Source organism: Camelus dromedarius, chromosome 11 (assembly GCF_036321535.1).
Source record: "Camelus dromedarius isolate mCamDro1 chromosome 11, mCamDro1.pat, whole genome shotgun sequence".
In the NCBI taxonomy this organism is placed as follows: domain Eukaryota; kingdom Metazoa; phylum Chordata; class Mammalia; order Artiodactyla; family Camelidae; genus Camelus; species Camelus dromedarius.
In genome coordinates this window covers 36927575-36952577 of record NC_087446.1, presented here as the reverse complement: position 1 = coordinate 36952577, position 25003 = coordinate 36927575, and the positions used below count along the sequence as shown (strand labels likewise).

The 25003-nt window shown below is 38.4% G+C and overlaps 1 long non-coding RNA gene across 1 annotated transcript; it reads left to right on the top strand.

Annotated features, from left to right (window-relative positions):
* LOC135322472 (uncharacterized) lies at positions 1–23206 on the top strand. Its single transcript, XR_010383048.1, has 3 exons — positions 1–84; positions 2617–2760; positions 23149–23206. It is a non-coding gene; the product is annotated as an uncharacterized LOC135322472 (long non-coding RNA).
* The last annotated feature ends 1797 nt before the right edge of the window (positions 23207–25003 follow it).

The window sequence follows — 25003 nt, the reverse complement described above, 5'->3', positions numbered from 1 at the left end:
AAACGTTTCTGAGCTGTTTTGCTGACAGAAGGCACCACCAGAATTGGCAAGAGTTATAAACAAGTTATTCCAAAGTTAGTGCATGTATGTATTTTAAGTTCAAATTTCTTCATTGCTTTATTTTAAAGAAAAACACGTGGATTCATCATGTAAATGAGAGGCAGTTGTAGTTGGGTCTCTAAGCACAATGTTAGCATTATAGGAATTCACTCACCATGTGTGAAAGGCATTCCTATAGAAGCTTTGTGTATATGAACTCTCTTGATGCTCACATCAACACTGTTAGATAAGTGCTATTATTAAAGCTACTTACAGATGAGGAAATTGAAGTACAGAGGAGTTACATAACTTACTGGAGCTCCCATGCTAGTAAGTGGTGGAGTTAGAATTCAGACCCACAAAGTGTGGCTCACTCTGTACTCATAACTCTACTGCCTTGATACCATTACAAGGAGCACTTGTCTATCTAGACTTCTGCAGAAAAAAATTCTTCTGAAAGTTGTTATAAACATAGTTTTATCTAAAGAAAGATCATCTTAATAATTAATATTTTCATGAAAAGCTCAAATTTGAATGCCAGTTCTAAAATGATCAGTATCTTTTTTCTTTTCTTGACCTTCACACTGAGACTCTCTTGATGCCTCTAACTTTAGCTAATTCAAGTTACCATATTGGAGAAAATGGGGACAAATCTGACTAAATAGGAGATGTGGTTTGACTTGTCACAAAACCTGCCATGGGTAGAAACTGAGCTGTTAAATTGATTCAAGTTGTTTTAGTACAAGAAGTCTGGAACATCTGGGTCTTGAATTATACAATTAGTGCAAAAATGTCAGTAGTATTTATGGAATTCTATTCATATCCTATAATTAGTTTGCTCAATCCCAGAACATTTATGATGTTTAGGCAGACAGATTATTTCAAAGTGATTTTTAATTAGTGAAGTTATAGCCATGAAAGTTTCTGCATTTCAACACAGACATTTGCATATTCTTTTAGTACTTATATATTGATTCCTTACTAAGTAGTGTTGGACTATGAAAATGACCAAGATTAAGTTCTAGACTTCAAGGTACTTAATAATCCAATGGGAGAAAGAATATATGTTTACAAAAAATATCATGCAGTACAAAATAGGACAATTTATAACTGAGAAATAGAGTGAGTGCTGTAAATGTTCACAGGGAAGAGGAAATGGAACACTGCCTAAGCACATTAAAAATGGACCACATTTTATATATCATAAAGTATGCATCAACAAATTTTAAAACAGTGTGTATAAAATCACAAATTGATTTTGAAAAGAGATAATTTTTAAAAACCCATACATTTGGAAATTTAAAGCATACTGCTAATTAATTCTTGTATTATAGAAGATATTTTACTAGGAATTATAGTAAAATATCATGTGAATAATAAAGAGGTACTTATAAAAAAAAGTCCCTGCAGGGACATTAATGACCTTGAATTAGTCTATCTAGAAGAAAGAAAAACCATAGGCTAGCGAACTAAATATCTAACTTAAGTTATAAAAAGAACAGCATAAGAAGTCCAAAGAAATTAAAAGGAAAACTGATGTATCATATTAATATAACAGCAAAAATAAATGAAAAAGCAGATAAACATAGAACTGAGAGAATCAACAAAGCTAAAAGTTAATTCTTTTAGAAGGCCAATGTTCTTGCCTCTGGCAGAATCAATGGAGAAAGAAGAAAAACTTCAGTGATATGTGGAATGAAAATAGGGACATAATTATAAATGCCATAGAAATTAAAAAGATGATAAGAAAATTACAAATATCTTTATACCAAATATTTTGAAAATAAATCCCTAGAGAAATTGTTACAAATAGCCAAAGTAGACTCAAAATTAAATAGATACCTGAATGGTCTTATTACCATTAGAGAAATTGTATCCATAGCTTAAAATCTTCCCACAAGAAGAACACCAGGCCAAGATGATTTTTATAAGCTCTAGAAAATAGTCAACAAATAGCTAATCTCAATCTTGAATTTTTCTCAAAAGGAAAAAAAAAAGATTTTACTCTCCAGCTTATTTTATGAGCTAGTGTAAGTTTGATATCAACAGACAAGAAAACTATGAGAGAGGAAAATTAAGTGTAACTCACTCATGAATGTAGATGAAAATTTTCAAAAACTGTTAGCAAAGCAAATTCAGAAATTAACCACACAATTTGAGCTCATTTGAGAAATGGATGTTTGGATCAACATTAGAAAATCTATTATGGCAATTCATCATGTAACGTGATACAGGAAAATCAAGAAAATGAAAGCATATTTACAAAAACAACTCTTACTAAACAGGAAATAGAAGGAATATGCTTCACCTGGAAAAAGATATCTAATAAACATTTACTACAAACATTAAAAACATTCCCTTTACTGTGAAATAAGATAAAGATACTTACTATCACCACTTCTAATCAGTCTTATAGCAGATATTCTGGACAGAACAATAAAACGAAGAAAAGAGCTGAAAATTATGAAAATAGGAAAGGAAAAAACAGATGTCATTCCTAGATGTTATTTAAATAAACTCCAAAATAATTTACAATTTATGAATGAATGAATGAAAGTCAGTTGAGTTTGTTTGTAGACTGAACAGAAGAAGCTGATGGAGAGGAAGAGACTGAGGTGCAGGAGAAGATGAGAGAAATGATGGAGCAGGATTCCTGAGAGAGAAGCAAGAGAGGTCAGGCTGCTGGGCTTGATCTAGCCCCCTCCTTGTACCACACACAAGGTAAGTTTACTGTTGTGTTGGTGATTTGAGGTGGGACATCCAGGTAGGGACAGGAAATAAATCCACTCAGAGATGGGAGAAAGTGTCCTTGTAGGCAAAATATACTTATATGAGGGAAATGGGTACAGTTTCATTTGCATAGCTAGTTTTTCAAGATCTGCCAAGGTTGTGGCCTTTCCTTCATTCCAATCCCAATTCCTGTAGTACGTTATTACCTGAAAGTCCTTGACAAGTTTATCCCCTCCTCTCTGCAAGTCCCATGGACACTGGTAGCTGCTGGTTGCCTCAAAAATTACCACATATAAAGTTGGGTCTGCTGTAGGTCTTTCCTACAGCTTGAGCCCTAGGACCTTGCTTCACAGACTCTTGGCATGAATTGCAAGTATGTAGATCTTTATTGTAGAGCACTGTGTCCTTGGGGATTCAACTAGAGGGAAATTCTGCCCTCAAATTGCTTAAAATCAGATAAGGATCCTTAAACCCTGCTATTCAGTTTCCTTGCCCCAAGGTCAAGGAACACAGACATTAGCATTGGAAGGGATGATGGAAGGGACTTCTCTCATAAATGCAGAAAGCCGAGGGCCCACTGATTAAGGGGTTTACTGTGACCACAGAATTAGCCTCTAACTCCTGATTAATGCCTTCCCGTATACCATGATGCTACCTTGAGAAGCTACTTTTTGAGAAGATCAGTGTGAAGTGTAGTAGAGGATGTGAAAGATGAAGGGATAGTCCTTGACCTTCAAAGCTGCACAATTAATGCAGGCAGAGTCCCAGATAATTGTATTATTGAGAGTTTTTTTTTAATGATTAAATGCTGATATGGGTATATAAGTGAATACGGTAGATGACTCTTGAAAAGTGGGAGTGGATTTTATTCATGTCTATTCCAACACAATACCCAGCATATAGTAGGTATTCAAAAAATTATGCTATATGGATTTTGAATCACAAAATATTTAATATGTTTGGATTGAATATTTCCTGGAGTCTGGGACTTAAACTGGATGTTTTATTTTACATTTTTCTTTGAGACAGGAAGTCGGCTGGTTTATAATATTTTTCAAAATCATGGCTGCATTAAAAAAAAACCAAAAATACAAATGTTCATAGAGTTCTCATTCTATGCATATTAAACTCTACATGGAATGTTCTAGAATCTTCTCTATGTAGTACTTTCCCCAAAATTTATTTCAAGCATTCATTTGGCTTTGGTCAAAATAAGACCAGCATTTCCTGAATCATTTGACATTCAGCTGTTGCTGAAGATGTTAAAACTACAAGCAAACCTGCTAATCGTTGGCAACAAAGCAGCTTAATCCTGGCTGACCAGCGATTTGTTTTGGAGTCTTTGGAGCAACAGAGAGATTCAAGTTTATAAAAAGAGGTAAATAGTCGGTTAGAGATTAGAAGCGAAAAAAGGAAAAGACTTCTTTCCCCCAGACCACACACTGATAGGGAATCTTCCTTGAGCAATTGTTTGAGAATGTTTCATGTTTCTTCCCCCTCCCCTCCCCTTGGCTTCACTGCCCATTCCGGCCCGCTTCCTCAGCCACAGAAGGTTTGATTGACACTTGTCACCACTGATAGAGAAAGATGCTTCAGGAAAAAGGAGGGGATAGGGGCAGGCAGCCTCGTCAAAAGAAGCAGCAGTCAAAAGATGATTCCTTCTTTCTGTGTGTGTTTTGTCTCTCTAAATTATTCAAATCTGGGTGGCATCTAGGATAACTGGCATTTTGACACAGCTTAAAGGATTGTCTCACTAACACTATTGAACTGAAGCTGCCACTCTTTAAAAAAATGTATAAAGAGCTCTTTGGTATAATCTGATATGTCTGTAAAACGAAAAGCAGTTTCATGTAAAAGGCCTTAAATATTTTTGAGCAATTATATTCATTTTTGACTTATTTTGTTCCATCCATCTGTAAGAGTAATCTTTATTAGCTTAAGAGAGGGCAAAGCTTTTACTTGGATTTCTTTAAAGAGTATACATAATAGTTTGGTGGATGTTGGTTGGTTACACAGCTGAGGCAGCTGGTTGAGAAGATATATGTGGAATTTTCTAGGCCAGAAAATGTTTGCCTTTGTCAGAAATACCTTTAGTGCGGGGCTGTAGAAGGAGCATTGGGAATTTAGAGTGGTCTGGTTATAGCCCCAGACATGCCACTGCCAACTGTTAGGTCTTAGAAGAGTCATAGAAGCCCTCTGGATCACGTTTCCCCCAACAGCTCCACAGAAAGAGGCAGTAGACAGGTGGTCCTTACCTCCTTTCAGCTTCAGGATCATGTAATTATTGACTCATTCCTTTATTTATTCTTTTTAGTAGCATTTTGCCCTTCACGATCCTTTATGAATGGAGACAATTAGTGGAATTTTAAAACTTTAGTTCAACAATCGATTATTGGTGCTTTTGTGGCAGGTACTGTACTGGGCACAAATGGTGTGTGTGTGTGAATGGGAGGGGGCAGATACTAAGATGAATCACCTGGTTTCTATTCCAAGGACTTTGTACTTTTCATTTCTCTTTTGTTGGCTTACTTTCTTATTTCCTGTAGGTAAGATACTCTGAATATAGGGTCATTGGATTTAGCAAATAAAAACACAGAATGCCCAGTTACATGTGAAATTCAGATCAACAACAAATACTAATTATGCAATATGTTGACACACTTAGGCTGAAAATTATTCGTTGTTTATCTGAGATACACATATAGCTGGGCATCCTGCGTGTTATCCAGCTACCCTAGATGAAATGACCTCCAGAATGTTTCCTTCAGATATCGGGAAAGTTTTGCTCTTACCACATATTTTTAGCCTTGAGTAAAACAGAGTCCAAGAGAGTATTAGAGATATACATATTTTATCTGGTAGGGTTGGTTTATTCATGCATCTAACAGATATATCTTGAGGGCCTACTAAGTGCTGGGAAATAGGATAGATCCTGGGCATACAAGCAGAGCAAGATAGACACAGCCCGTATTCTCAACATAGACATTTAAAATGTAATCAGAGGTAATAAGTGCTTAATTCCCATTTTTATAAGGCCCATGAAGGAAGATAAAGGGTGAAATGAGAATGTTTAGCAGAGGTACTTAATATTGTCTTGGGGGTTGCAGGAAGCATCTTGGAGGAAGTGATATTTAACCTGAGATTAAATGTCAGCTGGGTTCTTTAGAAGAATGTTCTGGACAGAGGAGCCATTAAGGAGGTTTTGTGGCACCCATGGGGAGATAAGTTCAAGCCTGAGGGAAATTAGAAATAACAGTAGGTAGTTGTTTGTTGGTTTTTTGTTTTTGTTTTTATTATTATTATTATTTACTATAAATGCAAAAGCAGCTGTTACCTCAGGAAGAATCACATTTCTAGAATCAAATATTAGTGTTGCCATAGACTGTAACAGAGCCTCAGATCAGAGGGAAGGAGGGAAAACAGAGGAAAATATCTTAATGTCTCTGCCAGTGTGCCAGTGAGTCCATGCTTGTCACCCAGAGCCCATGACCTGTGAACTTAAACTCAGCTGAGAGAACTCTACCATTGAGAGGTTAATTCAACACCATTTTTATCACTCTGGTATGGTGGGTGATATATTAGTTTGCTAGGACTGCCATAACAGAGTACTACAAACTAGGTGGCTTACTAAAACAACAGAAACTTACTTCTTCACAGTTCTAGGGCTAGAAGTTCAAGACAAAGTATTGGCAGGGTTGGTTACTCCTGAGGCCTCTCTCTTTGGCTCATAGATGGTTAGCTTCTCCCTATGTTTTTGCACCGTCTTCCCTCTGTGTGCATGCATGTCTGAGTCCAAATTTCCTCTTCTTATAAGGATACCAGTTATATTGCATTAGAGACCTCACTAATGACCTCATTTTAACTTATCTCTCTAAAGTCTTCAAATACAGTTACATTCTGAGGTAACTGGGGGTTAGGACTTGAACATGTGAACTTGAAGGGGCCACAGTTTAATCCACAACAGGTGGCATTGAAGGACAAACTCTATTACCTCCCCTCTCACAGGCAGGCTTTTGAGATACTTGTCTTACAAAATTTAGAAATTTTCAGTGTAGACAGTTCTAGTCCCAGGTTGGTCTTTTTTTTCCCCATCCAACATGTTCTCTAATTTACATTTCTCTGTTGAGTCCTGTGTTCCAAGGCTTGGGTATTTTCATCCTGCTCCAGAGTAGGCACAAAAACATCAACTATGTGGTTGATAGAGCTTGGTTGGAGAGGGCACCTAGCTAGGCCGTCAAATGGGCCAACTTGCCCACTGCACCACCAGCCCTCAAATCCAGGCCTTTAGGCAGACCTGAAGGGCATTGGGTTCTATAGACAGTCTTATCCAGAATTACTGCCTTCTGTGGGCAGTCTTGAACAGAGAGAGATGAAAAGAGACTAAATCTTCAGGGTTTACAGCCTTTTAATTGATCAGTGGCTACTACTTATCTCTTAGGTTACTCATTCCTTCCCCATGGAGAGGAACAAGTAACCGAGAGGGTAAGAAGTCAAGAGTTCTACTCTATTGGAGATCCCTCCATATGGATAGAAACCTGAGAAGTGTTTTATTAGTACCAGTATCAATATCAGTATTTGCACTAGTATTGGTGTCAGTAGATAGTATTTGCACTAATATTGGTATCAACATTATTATCACTGTCAGTATTTGTTGGCACTAACATTGGTATTGGTGTTAGTATTAATGTAATAAGGTGTTAGTATTCATATAATAAAACATCTAGAACCAAGTTTTCACACAAATAGGGGCCAAGAAGAGTTTTATTTCCTTCTCCTTCACTCTTCCCTTCACTGAAATTTCTTCTTTTGTTTTGGGGAGAGATTTATCCTTTCTCTTCTGTACAGTACATATTTATGGAGAATCATTTTACTGAGTCAGATGAACTGCCACTGCAAAAAATTGACTTTGGTGTATAGAGGTTTTTGGTTGAGAAGAACTTTGAATAGTAGGTTCGTTCTTGGGGAACATGGGGGAGCTCCCGAAGGAGAAGCGAACCTTTTGACAGTTTTAGTGAGGTTTGGTCTGGGAAAGATGAGCAGTGAGGTCAGGGTAGTTGGGGATGGGCCGAGTAACAGGAGCAAAAACTCCTTCTCCCCAGTAGCCAGCCTTGCAGAGATGCAACAGAGAGAGGGATTAACATTTCAGGAGAGTCAGTGGGAGGACATGTCTCTGGGTTTTCAGTGGTGTCCCTTGATGGTTACAGTTGTTTCCATCCAACAAATAATGGTAGTGGGGACGTTTCATCTTACGATGTCTTGCCTGAGGAGGACCTGCTTGTCTGTGGGCTTGATTTTGATGTTTTTACACGAGCAGTCTCATTACTCTGGATATATTTTTCAAGTAACAGCTTGTCAACATACTTTGTTAAATATAGAACACGCCTTGCTAGATAAAGTAGACCTTTGTGTTGGAGGAACTAAGCTGTCAGCACTGAAATGAAGTGGAACAAAGTCTGTAGAAACTGCATTTGTCAGTGTTTTGGAAAAGGGGATGTTTAGACCATTGTTATATGCCATGGTATCTCCCTCAAAAAGTTAGGTATCATTCAACAAGCCATCACAAAACATCTTCAATAGCCCCTAAATCAACATCAAGACAAAAAGAAAAATAGATAGAGGGATCACAGATTTGTACTAATGTATTATGTTCTGTGATATCAAGGAGAACTATTTAAGACACTACAGGACAAATAACTTGTTTATTTGGCAACATTGAAAGCATCACAAGAAAAAGATAAAGGAAGGGCATACAATTAAAAGAGAAATCTATCAACTACTTCATTGCATGGAACCACATTTGGTCTAAATTTGAACAAATAAACTGTAAAAAAAAAGAAAAGCATATTTATAAAGCAATGAAATAAATATGAACACTAGATATTTGATGATATCAAGGAAAATTATTAAATTTGGTGAGTGTTAATGATATTAAAATTATATTTTAGAACAGGAGTCAGGTCAAATACTCTTTTCTCTTACCTAAACACTTAAAACTATAAACTATTGCAAAGGGAAATTAAAGAAGATCTAAAAAAATGAAGAGATACATCATGTTCAAGGATTGGAAAACCCAAAATTGTGAAGATGGCAGTTCTAGAATTGATCTATAGATGAAATGCAATCCAAATGGTAATCCTAGCATGCTTTAAAAATGAAATAAATTGACATGCTAATTCTAAAATTTGTAAGAAGAGCAAAGTATTTAGAATAGCCAAAATCATCTTGAAAAAAGCACAGGGTTGGAGGGCTTATACTGTCTGATTTCAAGCCTTATTATAAAGCTAGAGTAATCAAGACAGTTTGGTATTGGCATAAGGTCAGACATACAGACAAATGGAGCAAAATAGAGAGTCCAGAACTAGATGCACACCATACGGTCAAAGTTTCTAAGAAATTTTGGAGAAATAGTAACAAATAATTACCTGTATGGAAAAAAAAAATAGAAGAAACATTAACCCTTAGGCCTCACACCATGCACAAAATTTAATTCAAAATTAATCAAATGCTTCGTTGTAAAAGCTAAAACTATTAAACTTGAAGAAAACATAAAAAATTTTTTGTGATATTGGGTTATAGGCAAAAATTTCTTAAATAGGACGTAAGTATACTTCATGAAAGAAAACAATTTTAAAACGTACTTTATAAATTTTTTAAAAATACTCTTTAAAAGACACAGTTAAGGAAGCAAAAAGGCAAGTTACAGACAGAAAAAATATTTGTAAAACATGTATTTGACAAAGAACTTGTGTATTAGTGATCTATTACGGTATAACAAATTATCCCCCAAACTTGGCAGCTTAAAGGAACATTTATTATCTCACACTGTTTCTGAGATTTGGAAATCTCAGAATGCCTTAGGTATTTTCTTCTGGCTCAGACATTTCACAAGATTTCTGTCAATTTGTCAGCAGGACTATTCATATACCCAGAGGGAACCTTAATTTGAAAAGATAAATGCACCTCAGTGTTCTTAGCAGCACTATTTACAATAACCAAGACATGAAAACTATGTCCATCAACAGATGACTGGATAAAGAAGTTCTGGTATATTTATACAATGGAATACTACTCAGACATAAAAAATAATAAAATAATGTCATTTGCAGCAACCTAGATGGACCTGAAGATTGTCATTCTAAGTGAAGTAAGCCAGAAAGAGAAAGAAAAATACTATATAATAAAACTTATATGTGGAATCTAAAAAAAAAGACAAATGAACATATTTATAAAACAGAAACAGACTCAGAGACATAGAAAACAAACTTACAGTTACCAGGGTGGGGAAGGGGTGGGAAAGGATAAATTGGGAGTTCAAGACTTGCAGATAGTAATATATATATATAAAATAGATAGAGAATAAGTTCATACTGTATAGCACAGGGAACTATATTCAATATCTTGTAGTAACTTACAGTGAAAAAGAATATGAAAATGAATATATGTATGTTCATGTATGACTGAAGCATTATTCTGTACACCAGAAATTAACACAGCATTATGAACTGACTATACTTCAATTAAAATATATATACAAAAAAAAAAAAGAGGCAAAGGAATTTCACAAGCAATAGCCATTGGAAAGCCCAGGATGACAGTGCTGCAGATTAAGAGAGGAAACAGATTCCAGGTGAGGAGAAGTGGAAGTGGTAGAATACCTGAGTATCTGACTGTGTGGGAAAGAATATCAAGAAGGGACTCATAGTTTAGTTGATACGTTTGGGGAGTTATCACAAGTATAGAAAATTATACAAATGAAAAATGAAGTGATTGACTCAAGGTAGAAGTTGGGCAAGGGGAAAAATATAACTATAGTTCATGAGTTGACTCAGCAAAGAACGATATTCGCCTAGACATAGTATGAATATTTGATATTGATTTAACCTAAAATTGTGACAATACTATAATTTGGGATAAGTGAGAGAGGAAAGCTAGGCTGGAGGAACCTAAAAGTGACAGATTGTCATCTCTTGAATTAGGAAGACAATAGAAAGTGTCAAAATCGACATAGCTGCAGAGACATATTTAGAAATATGAAAGAAACATCCAAGAGGGCAGGAAGGAGTTGCCTTTAAAGAGTGGGGCTGGGTTTTTTTTTTAACACACTGGTTCTATTACCTCAGTAAATTATGTATGTGTTGTTCTTTGATATAAGCAAAATTTAATCTCACTGGGAAAGAAATGGTTTGGAGCATAAAAACTGAAAATCAAAAAGAGAGAAAACACTTCTTTCCATTCCACATTCATAAAAGTGCTTGCTGAATTAAAGGTTTAAGCCAGACCCACAGGGCTGACTGGCCACACACAACAGGGAAGAACGACATAAAAGCGTCATCAGGGACGAATGAAAGGTTGAGCCCCTCGAATCTGCTGGGAGGAAATTTTAGGAATGAGAGTTTCTCCAAAGATTGCCCTTGAGACCTCTCCTTTGAAAAATGGTCCCAATTCTGTGACTCAATACTAGCTGTTGCCACAGCATAAGTCATATTCGGGGCAATTTAAGAATGGATGATGCTGGTAGAATTTTATTGGCTTACAAATCATCTTCTATTAATCTTATGTCCTAAGGATTGTGTGACATAAGCTAACAAATGGAGACCAGCGATAGAAACTTTGCAGGAGAGGTGCTTACATACACAGCTTTCTAATGAATTACATATATTTTAAAGTTCAAAGCTGGAGTCTCTTTTGTTCTCTGCTGTGTCTCCTAGACCATGTTATAATCACCCATACACTGAATATATGGAGATACAATGAGTATCATTCCACCTAATGGAATGAATGAATGGAAACCACTGGATTTTAAGGAATTTTTGTATTTCTGAGTGAGGTAAACAGCCTGTGTGTTCTAGTGTATCTTATAACAGATTATTGAAGCTGCGTCATTACAACAAATACAGATATATTGGGTACATACTGTAAAAAGCTCATTTTAAAAATCAGCAGTTCACATTCTGTTGGTAACCTCTCACCCCAAAACCGCATTAGAGGGTTGTATTACTGATCCTCAAATTTCATCTTTTGACCATTTTACTGTTGGTTTTTGTTTTTGTTTTTGTTTTCTACCAAACTTGAGAAGTTCTGTGGCAAGGAAGTGGACAGGAACAGTCCTTCTTGACTAAGTCAGTTAGAAGCATTAACAGTCTAGTTGTGACCTAGATAAAAAGAAATTCACTTTGTTTCTATGAAAATGAGGAGATTAGAAAAAGGGAGAAACTCTGTCCATGCGGATAATTCTTCCTCACTTTAAGAGCTTGAGGGCTTTTCTAATGAGGATTGCTAAGCCCGTTTTACATCACGCAGAGTCCAGCATTGCCACCTGCTTAGAGCGAGAGCACACTGAGTAAAAATAACAGAAATGAATGCAAGAAGTTACCCCCAAATGGGCCTTCTTGAAGATTAAAATGGGAAAATAAAAATAAACTTTTTTTTGCAAACATATGGGTGAAGAATGAAATGGCTGTTGTTCTGAATGTTTTCCAAAATTAAACCTGACCAGAGTCCAAAAGAAAGGTGTTTAAGAGAAGGCCCATAAATGACTCTGGGGAAAAAAATGTCAGTCTTAATATTTAATCAGTCTTTCCTCTAACTGACATTTTTCTTTAGTCAACAACGTAAAAACATTGCAGATCTGACAGTTGTTTTTTTGTGGGGCATAAAAACACTTTGTGGTTTATATAAATGTAGTAATTCTCTAGATTACCATTTCATGGTACACTGCACGCCAAAGAAAGCAACCTGTGTCTTTTACTCAAAAGGGTGGGTGGGTGGAGGAGGGCTAAAAGGGGGTTGTGGGAAGCCCCCAGTCCCAGAATGTAATCAGATAAAGCGAGTGGCTTGGTATTAGTATGTTAGCTTTGTCTTAAGTCCTAGCATCTTCAGTGGGCCAGCCCTCTCTTCATTTGTCACCCCAGCGCACCTTTTGTGCAAATAATTTCCCATTGGTATTACCCAGAGCTTGGAGTGGATGGCCGACTAGCCTCTTTGCTTGTACCATTATTTCCAGCAAGCTTGCTACATCTGCAATAAATCCTGGTGGATTTGAGGGTGGACTGAGGAAGTATGAGTGACAGAATGAGGTGATAAGGGCTGGCTTCGGCTGAAACAAAAGCTTTCCCATTCTGCCCTGATGTGGGAGAGTCTTGGTCTCTGAAGATTTGATTTGATCAAGTTTTTACCAGCTGTCTTGTGGAGTTCGAGCAAGTTTAAAATGGAGCCCACGAGCATTTCTTTCATTCTCTGCTAAGCTTGTCTATAAGTACCAGTGATGAAAATCTCTTTCTTAGCTTTTTTATGTGGTGGTGGGGAACACTGTATATCCAAGGTGGGTCGGCTGTGCCAAGAAACTGTTACAAGTGATAGACCTAGATGAAAAGGCCGGCTCTGGCTTTATACAGCAGCCACGGACTGTTTTCAGGTGTGGAAGCAAGAAATGTGGTTTAATCAAAATTTCTCAGCTTGGTTGCAAAGGGGCTATGATGAGCTCTTCAAAGCAGAGTCGTTTTTAAGCAAGATCAAATCCGTGCTGTCATTTTATGTAAGTTTTGCTCCTCTTGGGTTTTATTTTTCCTTTTATCCAGCAAAGCTTAGCTTAGAAGTGGTGTCTGTTTATCAGTGATGGCTCATCTTGTCCACGTGTGTGTGTGTGTGTGTGTGTGCTCGGGTGCATGCATTTCAGCATAAAATGAAGGGAATGTGGCTTCGAAAAAGCATATTGCACAAGAATCTGCACAATTGCTGTGACTTTTTCATGTGGTGCTTGGGATTTCAGAATCCCTTGCTAGGATCCTGTATCAAGTCAGAATAGTCTGGGTTATGACTTGATAACAAATACTTCTAAAATCTCAGTGGCTTACAATGACAAAGGATGATTAGTTGTCCATGTTACATGTCTGCTGTGACCAAATGTGCCTTCTACTTCCCCACCAAATCCATATGTTGAAGCTCTAATCTTCGATGTGATGGTTTTTGGAGGTGGACCTTTGTGAAGTAATTAAGTTTAGATGAAGTCGTGAGGGTTCTACCCCCATGATGGAGTTGGTGACCTTACAGAGGGTTGGAGAGACTACTCTGTCTCTCTGTCTCTCTCTGCCATGTGAGAATACAGCCAGAAGACAGCTGTGTGCAAACCACGAAGAGCGCTCTTACCAGATCCCCAACATGCCAGCACCTTGATCTTGGACTTTCCAGCCTCTAGACTGTGAGAAATAAGTGTTATTTGCTTAAGCCACACAGCTTCTGGTATTCACTATAGGAGCCCAAGCTGAGTAAGACAGGGTCCTTCGTGGGCCAGCTGTGCTCTGAGCTGGGACCTTGGTGGATGAACATTGCTTGTGCAGGGGGAAGAGGGAGAATGACAAATCAAGCAGTGACTCTTAAAATCTCCATTTATAGAAACATGTTTCTCCTACGCACACATTTCCTTGAACAAAGTGTATCACAGAACTAATCTTTGCATCAGTGAGGTGGGGAAAGCTGAGCATTCCATCAGGAAGGAAACAGGACAGCTTGGAGTCACAGTGTTACAATCTCCAGCAGCCCTCAATTTCCCCATATGTAAGGTGAGGGAATTAGATGTCTCTGATTCCTTTCAGTGACACCACGAGACAGCAGTTCGGATTACAGAGATCTGATGGAGATGTTCCCATGTGTAGAAAGCTCCAGGACCATCACAGAATGGCTGATGAATGCTTGACTGGCTGAGGGATACATGTGTCATAGCCAAATAACTGTTGTGGAAAAATGCAAAACCAAAAAACCAGAAAACAAAAACAAAAACCCACAAAGAACCTAGGAGAAACTGTTTTCAAATATTGCACTTCATTTAAATCAGAAATTTTTTCCTCCCTCCATGAGGAATGAAAGTCATTTTTAATCCTTTTTTGTGTGTGATATATAACACTTAATAGAAAAGATCCAAAAAGATGAATGTACAGCTTAATTAATTATTATAGAGAGAACATGTATACAACTGAAATCCAGTTCTAAAGACAGAACATTGCTGGTATTCCAGAAGCCCAAACGGTCTCTTCCCAGTAGCATCTCCCCTCACTCATTTTCTTCTTAAAGATAACTGGTAAGGCTTTCTTAGCGTTTTCTGCACACAGACTCTAAGATGGAAAGTTTTAGGCAGAAGGTTTACTGGATATGTTCTTGGGATAGACACCTAGAAGAAAGTCAGGAAGGCAAGATGAGGAAAGGGAGAGCTGGCCCACAATGTGGCTGCACCAGAGGCAGTAGCCAGTCCCACAGGGGTCTCTGAGATGGATTAGCCCTTAGAGTTGTCCTGAATCGAGGCAAGTGGGGCTGGGCTTTCATAGTCCCACATGGGCCAGTTATTAGACATTAGCCAACCCCCGGGGAGGGTATGTGACCTTGAGAATACAGTTCTCTGTGGCCAGGGGTAATGCCCAATGAGGGACCAGCTGTTATGAATCTCACCATAACTAGCTCCTGGCCTACATTTTTATGTGTGTGTCTCTAGGGTAGACAACCAGGAGTGGCATTGCTGGGATATGGGCTTTACATGCTTTCAATTTTCCTAGGTGATGCCAAACAGCTTACTTCCCCACCATTGTTCCATATCTTCATCAACACTTAGTATTTTTGTTGTTGTTGTTTGTTTTCAATGTAGCCATCTGGTGGGTATCAGCCATGTCTCATCACGGTTTTATTTTCCATTTCCTTGGTGACTAATAATTTGAGCACCTTTTTATGCATTTTTTAATCCACTTAGATTCCAATCTCTTTTGTGAGGAGCCTGTTTTTGTCTATTTTTCTCTTGAGTTTTCTCTTTCTTTTTGAAATAAGTAAGATCTTTATTTATTTTAGTTGTATAAAATATTACAAATTAGCTAAATATTGCAAATAGCTTTTCTACTCTGTGGCTGTCTTTTTACCCTCTTAATGATATCACAGTAGTTCTTAATTTTAAAGTAATCAAAATTTATGATCTTTTTTCTTTTAGTTAGTGCCTTTTTTGGGTATCTTATGAAATGTATTTACTTTAACTTTGCTTAAGTAGTCTAGATTCAGATAACTTGTGAAACACACTTTCTCATTCAATTCTGTGATAAGAAGGTATCTAGTGCTGTTCTTTCGTTTAAAAAGCACTTTGAGTATCTGGAGAGAGAAATGATTTTCTTTTCAGAGAGATAAATTTACCTTTCTTTTTACTTCAGATTCTTTTAGTTTTGACCATTGAATCCACAGGGAAGTGGTGCTAGTTATTTAATAGACAAGAGAAATCAACTTGCAAGGATGGGCAAATGCCATTTAAATACAGTTAAGTTTTTGAAGTTGAAATCTCTTTTCAAGTGACCTGATCGTTGGAATAGTTAAAAGGAAAAAAAAATTAACACTTAGCAGGAGACAGCAAAGAAAATTTGTCACATACAAGCTGGAAAAATGAACAGATCCAAACGGGTTTAGATGAGTTCATGAATTGATGGTTTTCTAATGGGATTACCTACGGATGTTGAGATTTTTAGGGTCCATCCATAACCTTTTAAGAGTTATGTCACTCAGGGCAGTGACTCCCAGCAGTTCTTTAGAGCCATCTCATTGGACATTAGTAAGGCCATTTGACCCTGACATATTCCAAACTGCTAATTCCCCTTTTCCCTATGCATCTCCCAGGACCAAGAATGCAGGCATGAATTTAAGATGGTGGAGGCTGAAGCTGTGCCTTCAAGTTGGAGTTGGAATTGTGCATCTTGCTTGTTTTGCCAGCGGAAGGAGTGATTTTGTCATCATTGATGTTGTAGCTTCTAGGAGGAAGGTGGAAGGAGGAAGAAGCTTGGTCCTGAGGCTGGGCTTTTTATCCAATCATGTCCTTTCTACTAAAAATAAATTTCTGCTCTCCCCTCTACCCCTTTGCCATCCTCTGGCCTAAACGGTTGGGTGCTCATCTTTCTTAGGGATACGTCTCTGTTTTCAGTAGACGTTTTGTTTCTCTCATCTCTACTATAACCCGAAGGTCAAGAGTCAGGGATATTGGGCCACCATGCCTTTCCTTTTGTCACTGTCTGGTACTAATTAACATGGGAATTTCTATGCTCTTATGTTTGGTAAACTCAACCTAATATATTGTACTGCAGTATTTCTATTGGTGACTTCTCATTTATATGTCCCTGGTAGGGGTTCCATCTGAAAAGTTAAACTTCCATTTCAGATTTAAGAAAGGACATGAGCAAACCATGACTTCCAATTAATTAACCTGAGAGGAAGTCCTTTTAAATTATGAGCTTTAACTGCTCAAGTCTCCACAAGTTTTGATGAGGTTAAGCTGCTTGGCTTCAATCACAGCTAAAAATCGGCATTTTCTTAGTAGCCTTTATAGGGGCCCAGTAAATATTGCTTTTCACTGCCTAGGTTCTGAAGCAAGTTGTGAAAGTAAAGGAGTTGAGAACTACAGTAAAAAAAATCCTGTAATAATATGCCCTGTGATAATGCAGGATTAGAAGTTGGAGCAGTTCTCTGTCCAGCCTCCTTTCTCAAGTTTCAAGGGGAGAGGTAATGTGGAGGGAAGGGCAAACAGGTGAGGAAGCTTCTGGCAGCCCCCTCTTGAGAAATGGGGAGGTGAAGGGTGGGTCTCCATATCACCAGTATTTTCCTGGCCCAATATCCCTGAGTCAGGATGAAAAAAACAGGTATCAAATATCTGGGAGAGTCTGGAGTTGCTGCAACCACCCTGGAACTCCCAGTCAGCCACAAAATCTTGACTCAGTGATCCTCAATGGGGTGGTGCCAGGATAGATTTAGATCACGCCTTGGAGCAACAGAACTGTCGACCAGTTAGCTACTGAGGCCCACCTGGTTGTTCCATCAATCTCGTTATTAGCTGACTGCATGTCAGTGACTGAATTATTTGGTCCCCACTTAACTCTGTTAAGGCAGGATTTGACCTTCAGTCCTGCATTACCCATGAGGTTATGTTAAAGGATGTAGTTTAGTTTGAGACAACTAAGTCTTCTGGCTGAACCCTAGAAGGTGACAGATTTATCCCCCAAAGAGAAATAATGCCCCCACATTAGAGTTAAGGGAAGGACAACCAGAGTTGAGACTTACAGGATAGAAGAGCAAACGAACTTACTGTGAGCAGTCCTCTTTGAAAAGGAAACATGGAAGAACTGAGTGAAGTATATTCTTCCCAAATATTCCAATTAAAATCAACTATTGAAACCCATAGATCTTCTCTTGATCAGACATAGGCTGAGTGCCCTCGAGGTATTTTTAGGATACATGATCGCAAATCCTTTGTCTCTCTACATTTATAAAATCTTGGAAAGAAGCAATACTTATAGAGACAGATCTGAAAAATGGGCAGACTGTGAAATTTTCTCCAGGTCATTGACTTTCGAAAGAATTTTGTTTATTTGTTTAAAAACTCTTTAGTAAAAATCTTTTTTTGTTGTTGTTTCTGGAAGGTGGAAAGTCAAACAGAGGCTCCAGCTGAAGTGGGACTTGGGAGGACACAGATCTCTTTTCACTTGTCCCTGATTCTTGCAAGCCTCAGAGAGAGCTCCAGGGGGTCATTGGGACTCTCCCAGGGCTCAACAGGAAATCATTGCTCTAAAGAAACAGAAAAATTTCCCTGGATTAATCCAGGGCTATATAAATCTAGATTACCAGACTTTGGTTTTAGACCCTGCTAGAGTTACTTTTACTAAATTATATTTGGTTATAATGTCTTCAGCTTATACTAAAACAGGTTATGAAAAAACAAACAGGCATACATGACTAATTTTATTTATTGTAAGGATACTATTGAGGATGATGTTCACCATATGAAATAGTGTCCTTATTATGAAGACCTATGGGAGAAACTTCTCTGATTCTGATTTCTAGGAATAGTTGCTCTTTTTCTAAACATCTGGCTTGTTTTAATCAATAAATACTGTAAACCTTGAAAATAACTATCTTAATCAGTTCTGGCTGATATAATAGAGCACCACAGACTGAGTGGCTTATCAACAGCAGAAATTTATTTTTCATAGTTCTGGAGACTGGGAAGTCTGAGATCAAGGTGCTGGAAGGTTTGGTGTCTAGTGAGGGCTTACTTCCTGGTTCACAGATGGCTATTTTCTTGTGTCCTCACAGATGGAAAAGGAATGGGAGCTCTCTGAGGCATCCTTTAATTTTATAGGGGCACTAATTCCACTCATGAGGGCTCCACCCTTAAAATCTGATCATCTTCCAAAGGCCATACCTCCAAATACTATCACATTGGAGAATAGGATTTCAATATATGAATTTGGCAGGGGAATATAAACATTCAGTCTATAGCAAAAAGTGTTCATGTTTCTCTGTTTGTACTGGCTGCTGAAAAGTTTAGACCCAAATTAGTGACCTGCCTGAAGCAAGTGGATGCATTTCATGCATTAACCCCAACCTTTACTTTATTTTATGTTTCTTACTGTATCCTTTGATCTATGTATTAATTGAGAGTCTATTTTGGCAAGGGACAGAAAACCCAACTCAAACTGTCTGGAGCTAAAGATGAGATTGATCCCACTCAAGACACATGGATGAGAGGGATTAATTACCAAAGGAAATTCAAAATAGTCTTAGCAAAAGAAGAGAAATGGATTCACCAAGCAATATGCCAGGTATTTTACAACTCTTATTTTACAACTTTTGTGGTAGCAAGATGGCTGCTGTGGCTCCAGACCTCACATCAAATCACCACTAAATCAAGTGAAAGAAAGGAAGATTCTCTCTCCTCAAAGCTGTGGGAAGTGTCTAATTTTTTTCTCACTTGATCTGTTCAGGTTAAGTGCCTACCCCTGAACCAATTCAGTGGAAACACTGCCTGGCTTAAGCAACCCTTAACCAATGAACTTAATGCTCTAACATGGGTAGAACTGAATAGAATTGGTTCTCTTGACCTCACCATTCCTGCTCAACCTTTCCCATACCATTTTCTGCAGAGTTTACCTACTTCATATCTGTTTCTTTACAGCTTTGCCCTAAGCTATGATGGGTCAATCAGATAACTAATCCCTGCTCAGCTGGTAACTTCCAGATAACATAATGCCTTAACCTCATTTACAAGTCTCTTAAAGACCCATAAATGCGGAGGCCCTGGCTTACTTTTTATTTAAGGACATAAAATGGAAGCAACAACAAGGCTAATAAAAACACACATAGTATTGGGTCCCACTACTTGCTATTGGTGTGAGCAAGTCTGTGTTTTGCTTTTAAGTGTCTCCGAAGAAGAGGGAAAACAGATCAGTCCTGTAAGTCTCAGTGTCCATGAGATGAAAACAAAATAGCAGAAGAGGAACACTACTATTATTAGCTATCAGACAGAAACAACCATTGGAAGAGTGTGTTGGGAATGTAATGAACACCCTCAGCAGCATCCTTATGATTGACACAGTGACAAAATGGGAAGAGTCTGTCTTCATAGGGAAGCTCAGTTAAGCTTATGGCATTTCCCAAATCCAATTTAGCATTTTCCTAAATGTGTCTTAGCTCTTCTACACACATGTGGGTTGGAGGAGGGCAGGACAGGGGTATGAGATTTGATGGTTTAGCTTCAGTGAAGGGTAGATAAATAAGTCTATTACATATCTTTCATGCAGTCTTCATAAATGCTATTTCTCATTCATTTTTGATGTGTGTTGTGCAACTCCAGAGCTAGGCAGTGCCTGGTACAGAGTAGAGTTCGTTGGGTGAATAAAGATTATGCTGACACTCGCATGATTTAGGTAGAACTAACCTTGCTGGCTCCATGAGGACTGATGTCAGCCAGTGGATTAACTCCTTTCCAATCTACACAGGCCACTGATGTGTTAAACTGAAAACAACTACAGCAACATTGCCCAAGCTTCCATCTTTCTAATTTATGGAGAGCAATGTGTTGCCACTTATAAGATTTGGAAATTTTTTCTTCCGAAATTCCACTTACAGGAAGCTGGTGCTTTTACACTGCTTCTCGTCTTTTCAATTTCATATCTGCCATTAAAGAGATAATGCTTCCTAATCCAATCTCAGCTCCCTGTATTTTTTAATTGGTTAGAACAGAAAGTAAGTAGCAATTAGTCAATCTATTTAAAATTCCTAGGCTGTACTCACTTGGAATTCTGAATCAGTATTATAGGAGGTCAGAACCCTGGTATCCGCATTTTAGTAAGCAAGCTGGATTCAAATCCCACTCCAAACTCTGTTTTACCTAATGAAGTCAACTGCCTTTCAGTTTTTAATACCTTACAATAAAACCATAATTTAAGTCAGTGTTTTTCTACCTTTGGTTCATTGTTGCCCTCCCAAGGAGCATTTTAGGTTTTTTTTTTCTTACATGCCACCCACCTTCTCCTCCTCCTGCCATAAAATTTTAGTAGCACAAATAGAGCATAAATATGTTTATATACTGTAGTCTTTTGAAGAGCTATAAACCATTGTAATATTTAAGTGTTTTTGAACCCCCCCAATAAATTTTCATCCCCTTGGGGGAAATGTTGGCCTCACTGGGAACACATGGTTCAATTTTAGTATATGTGCTGCTGAAGTGAACACAAGAGAACACATGGTTCAAATCAGTTTTTTTGGAAGCCCATAGAGCCATCCATCCATCCACTGTGCCAGTGGGCACCAGAACCCAACATGCTCCCTATTCACTCCAACTCTTTTCCTCCACCTTCAAGCCATCCCTCCTGAGGGTCCTCTATGGGTCAATAGCACTGCACCAGTCTAAGCCAGAAATCTGGGGACCATTCTAGCCTCTCCTCTCTCCTGACCCTGTTGTTTACCTGCTGTACACTTGAGAAACATGAATCTTCTTCCACAACCTAGCTGCCAAATCCCTCATTCTGAACATCATTCTTTCTTCCCTAAATGGTTGCAGTCGTCCACCAACCAGATTCCCATCTCCTACCTTCAAATCCATTTACATGAAGATGTAGTGGAATGCAGATCAGACCTCCTCACACCCCTGCTTTAACCTTTCAGGGACTCCTTGATGCTTCTAAGATGAAGTACAGATACTCTAAAATGGTGGCTAGACCTTCCAAAGTTTGGTTCCCCTGTCCTGTGTCTCTCCTGCATCCTCTCTTTTGCTGTCCTCACGTTTTATGTTCCCGTTCTGCTGAACCGCTCATTCCACTATTGTATACTTCCTTACGTGATTCCTTCCTGGAATTCCTTTCTCACTCTTTGTTAACTGGTTTATTCCTCCATATCTTTTAAAACTCATCCCAGTCTTCATCTCCTTGAAAAGCCCTTCCTTAGAGCCCAGATTACGCCAGAGGCTCCTCCCCAGCAGCCCCAGACAGCTCTGAGTTTCTTTTTTGCAGCATTGCTTTGAAAACAGGTTTGTCTCCCATTAAATCCCAAAATGGTTGATGGCAGCAGCCACCTCTTTTTATCTTTCTTTCTCCATAAGCTAGCGGAGTGCTGGGCATATGACAAATGTTCAATAAAATATTAGCTGAAATAAACTGAATACACTTCCCCAGGTTGGGGAGTACCAATTAGTATTAAAATGGACCAAAAAAAGCAGGTGCCCAGGAAGGAAATAGAAAGAAAGCACAGGCTTTGATCATCCACCAGTGGGATAATTGCTTCTAAGTAATTCAGATTGCATCAGAGTTGTTCGTAAAAAATGCCAAAACAACTGGTCAGTTCATTGGAAAAGTCAGCCAATTGGCATCAGGGAAACCAAAACATTCAACCAGTAATTTCACCAGGCTTATGACTTTTCAGCAGGTGTCCACGCAGCCTGTGATGGAAGAAGTTACTGATCACTCTTTGTTCATTTCGACTTTCTCCTCCTTACTTACCGGCCCACAGACCTAGCAGCCTATGCTGGTGTTTTAGCATCGGTGTGAAAATACAAACATTTAAAAACATCCATGTTAGAAAATTCCTGAAACTGGCAAGAAAATTGCCTAAACTGTCCTCCATAGGAAAAGGCGAGTTTAACCAAGTTGCTCTTAAAGCATGAGCCCCTTTTAGGTTTTGGACACGTGGCCTGTCTGGCTGAATGGACAGAAAGTCTGAATGTGTGAGAGCAGCTCAAAACAACAACCCAAACAAGACTGCCATTCTCACTCCCTGCAGACCACCGCTCAGAAAGGCTGCTCTCCGACGGGTCCTACATGCTAAGTAACTCCTATTCTTAGTTCATGTTGACTTGGTGGCTCGAGCCAGGTGAAAAGACAATTGACCCAAACAACCCAGAGGAGCTCAAAGCTTCACTAACGAGGTGAATCTTTTCTAAGCCCAGTCAGCATTGTCCAGCACTAAGTGCCACTTTCTAAAAATATGTCTTTCGAGTAAAAGAAAAATTATTAAGAGAAGGTGGGGGTGGGCAGAAAAAGAGTTCTTTAATGGACTGTTTTGTTTTATACTTTTGTTATGTTGTGTGCTTTCTTGCAGGCGACTTTTTGGCAAATACTGTATCTTCAGCCAGGAGAAGTTGGCTGAGTACAAAAGGGCTTTTGAAGCGGTGAGTGTAAATTCAGACTCCTTTTCTTTCTTCCTTCCTTCCTTTCTTCGCCCTCTCTCTTCTCCTGTGTCTGGAGACCCGCTAAGCAGAAATAATAAGCACCGTTGCTTGCAGTACACATCCCATGAATTACTCAAACATCAAATGTAACTTTAGAAGGCAGGCACGCTTTATTCTTCTCTGCAAAAGTTTCCCTATCCATTCTTTATTGACGTGTTGTGGTAAAGCTAAGTGATGTCCAGCCAGTCAGAACACACACACACACACACACACACACACGCGGCCATTAAGCAAATTAAAAGGGATGGGGATGACTAATACAGTACTCTTGGAATTCCCAATTTGATTAGTCTGAGTTTAATACACAAAAGCAGCGCCGGAGAAAGAGGGGAGGCGAACTGCTGTTTAATAACCTGTACAATTAAATTATGGTGATGAATTTAACTATTCTGGGCTTCTTAAAGGAGTCTTATTATCTGATTGCTTGTACAAGAAGGTCGGTTTTTCAGCAGGGTTTCTGAGTGTGTCCCTGAAAGGCTTACGGTAGCAGTTCTATGCTTTAAAAGCAGTTTCTTTCTCCCTTTTAGGACTGCTTGTCTGTTTCTCAAGCTTTGTCTGCAAATATTATTTACACTGTCCTGGGGTCCTCACCTTTCTTCAGTTCTTTGGAAAACTGGAGTCAGAAAGGAAAATGTAAGGAAAAGGGATTGGTTTTCCCTTTGGTAGCTGTAGATAGACGCTTTGGGGTGACTTTTGGTCAAAGGCTAACATGCTTTAGATTGTGGAGAGCATCTTGATTCTTTCTTTATGGAGGCCCATTTTGCCTCGAGAATTGAGGCATCTCATTAAACATCAGGGAGCACACTGTGTCAGAAGTTCAGATGGTGAGACTTGATTTTCTAGGGACCAGGTCATCATATTTATCTCCTTCCTGGGAGTCATGGTTCTATTATGAAGCAGTGTGTGAATGTCCATCCAATAGTTCTTTATAGAAATATGCCTTCCATTTGCCTTTGCTTAAAAGTTATACTTCAGGTGGGTGCGATCTCTATAGAGGTTTACTCTATACAGTTCAGGGTACATTTCCATACACTGTTGAATGATGAACTAAAATGGAACAAGGGCAAGGGTGGGGAGAATTTTTGTACTTCTGGCCTCAAGCATAGTTTCCACTGGACCTCAGCCACTATGAAAAATTAGGCCTATTTATTTCCACATCAAGAGTGAGTTGATGACTAGTATTTACTCATAGTAACATCATTTTCCAGTGCAAAAGGTGGCAGTATCTTATTGACACCTAAGTCCTGAGAAAGTTACATAGAATATTCCCATGTGGATACCAGACTAGACTTTGTTTCAAGGAAGTATATAGCATGAAGGTTAAGAGCACAGATTCTAAAAGACTCAACAGACATAGAAAACAAACTTACGGTTACCATGGGGGAAAGGGGAGAGTGTGGAGGGATAAACTGGGAGTTTGGGACTTGCAGATGCCAACTACTATATATAAAATAGGTAAACGACAAGGTCCCACTGTATAGCACAGGAAACAATATTCAATACCTTGTAACAGGCTATAATGAAAAAAGAATATGAAAAAGAATATATGTGTGTGTGTATATATATATACACATATATATATATATATGAATCACTATGCTGTACACCAGAAATTGACCCAAAATTGTAAACCAGCTATACTTCAATTTAAAGAAGAAAGACCACAGATTCTGAAGCCAGATGGCCTCGCTTCAAATCCTGGTTCTGTCACCACTGAATTCAGGA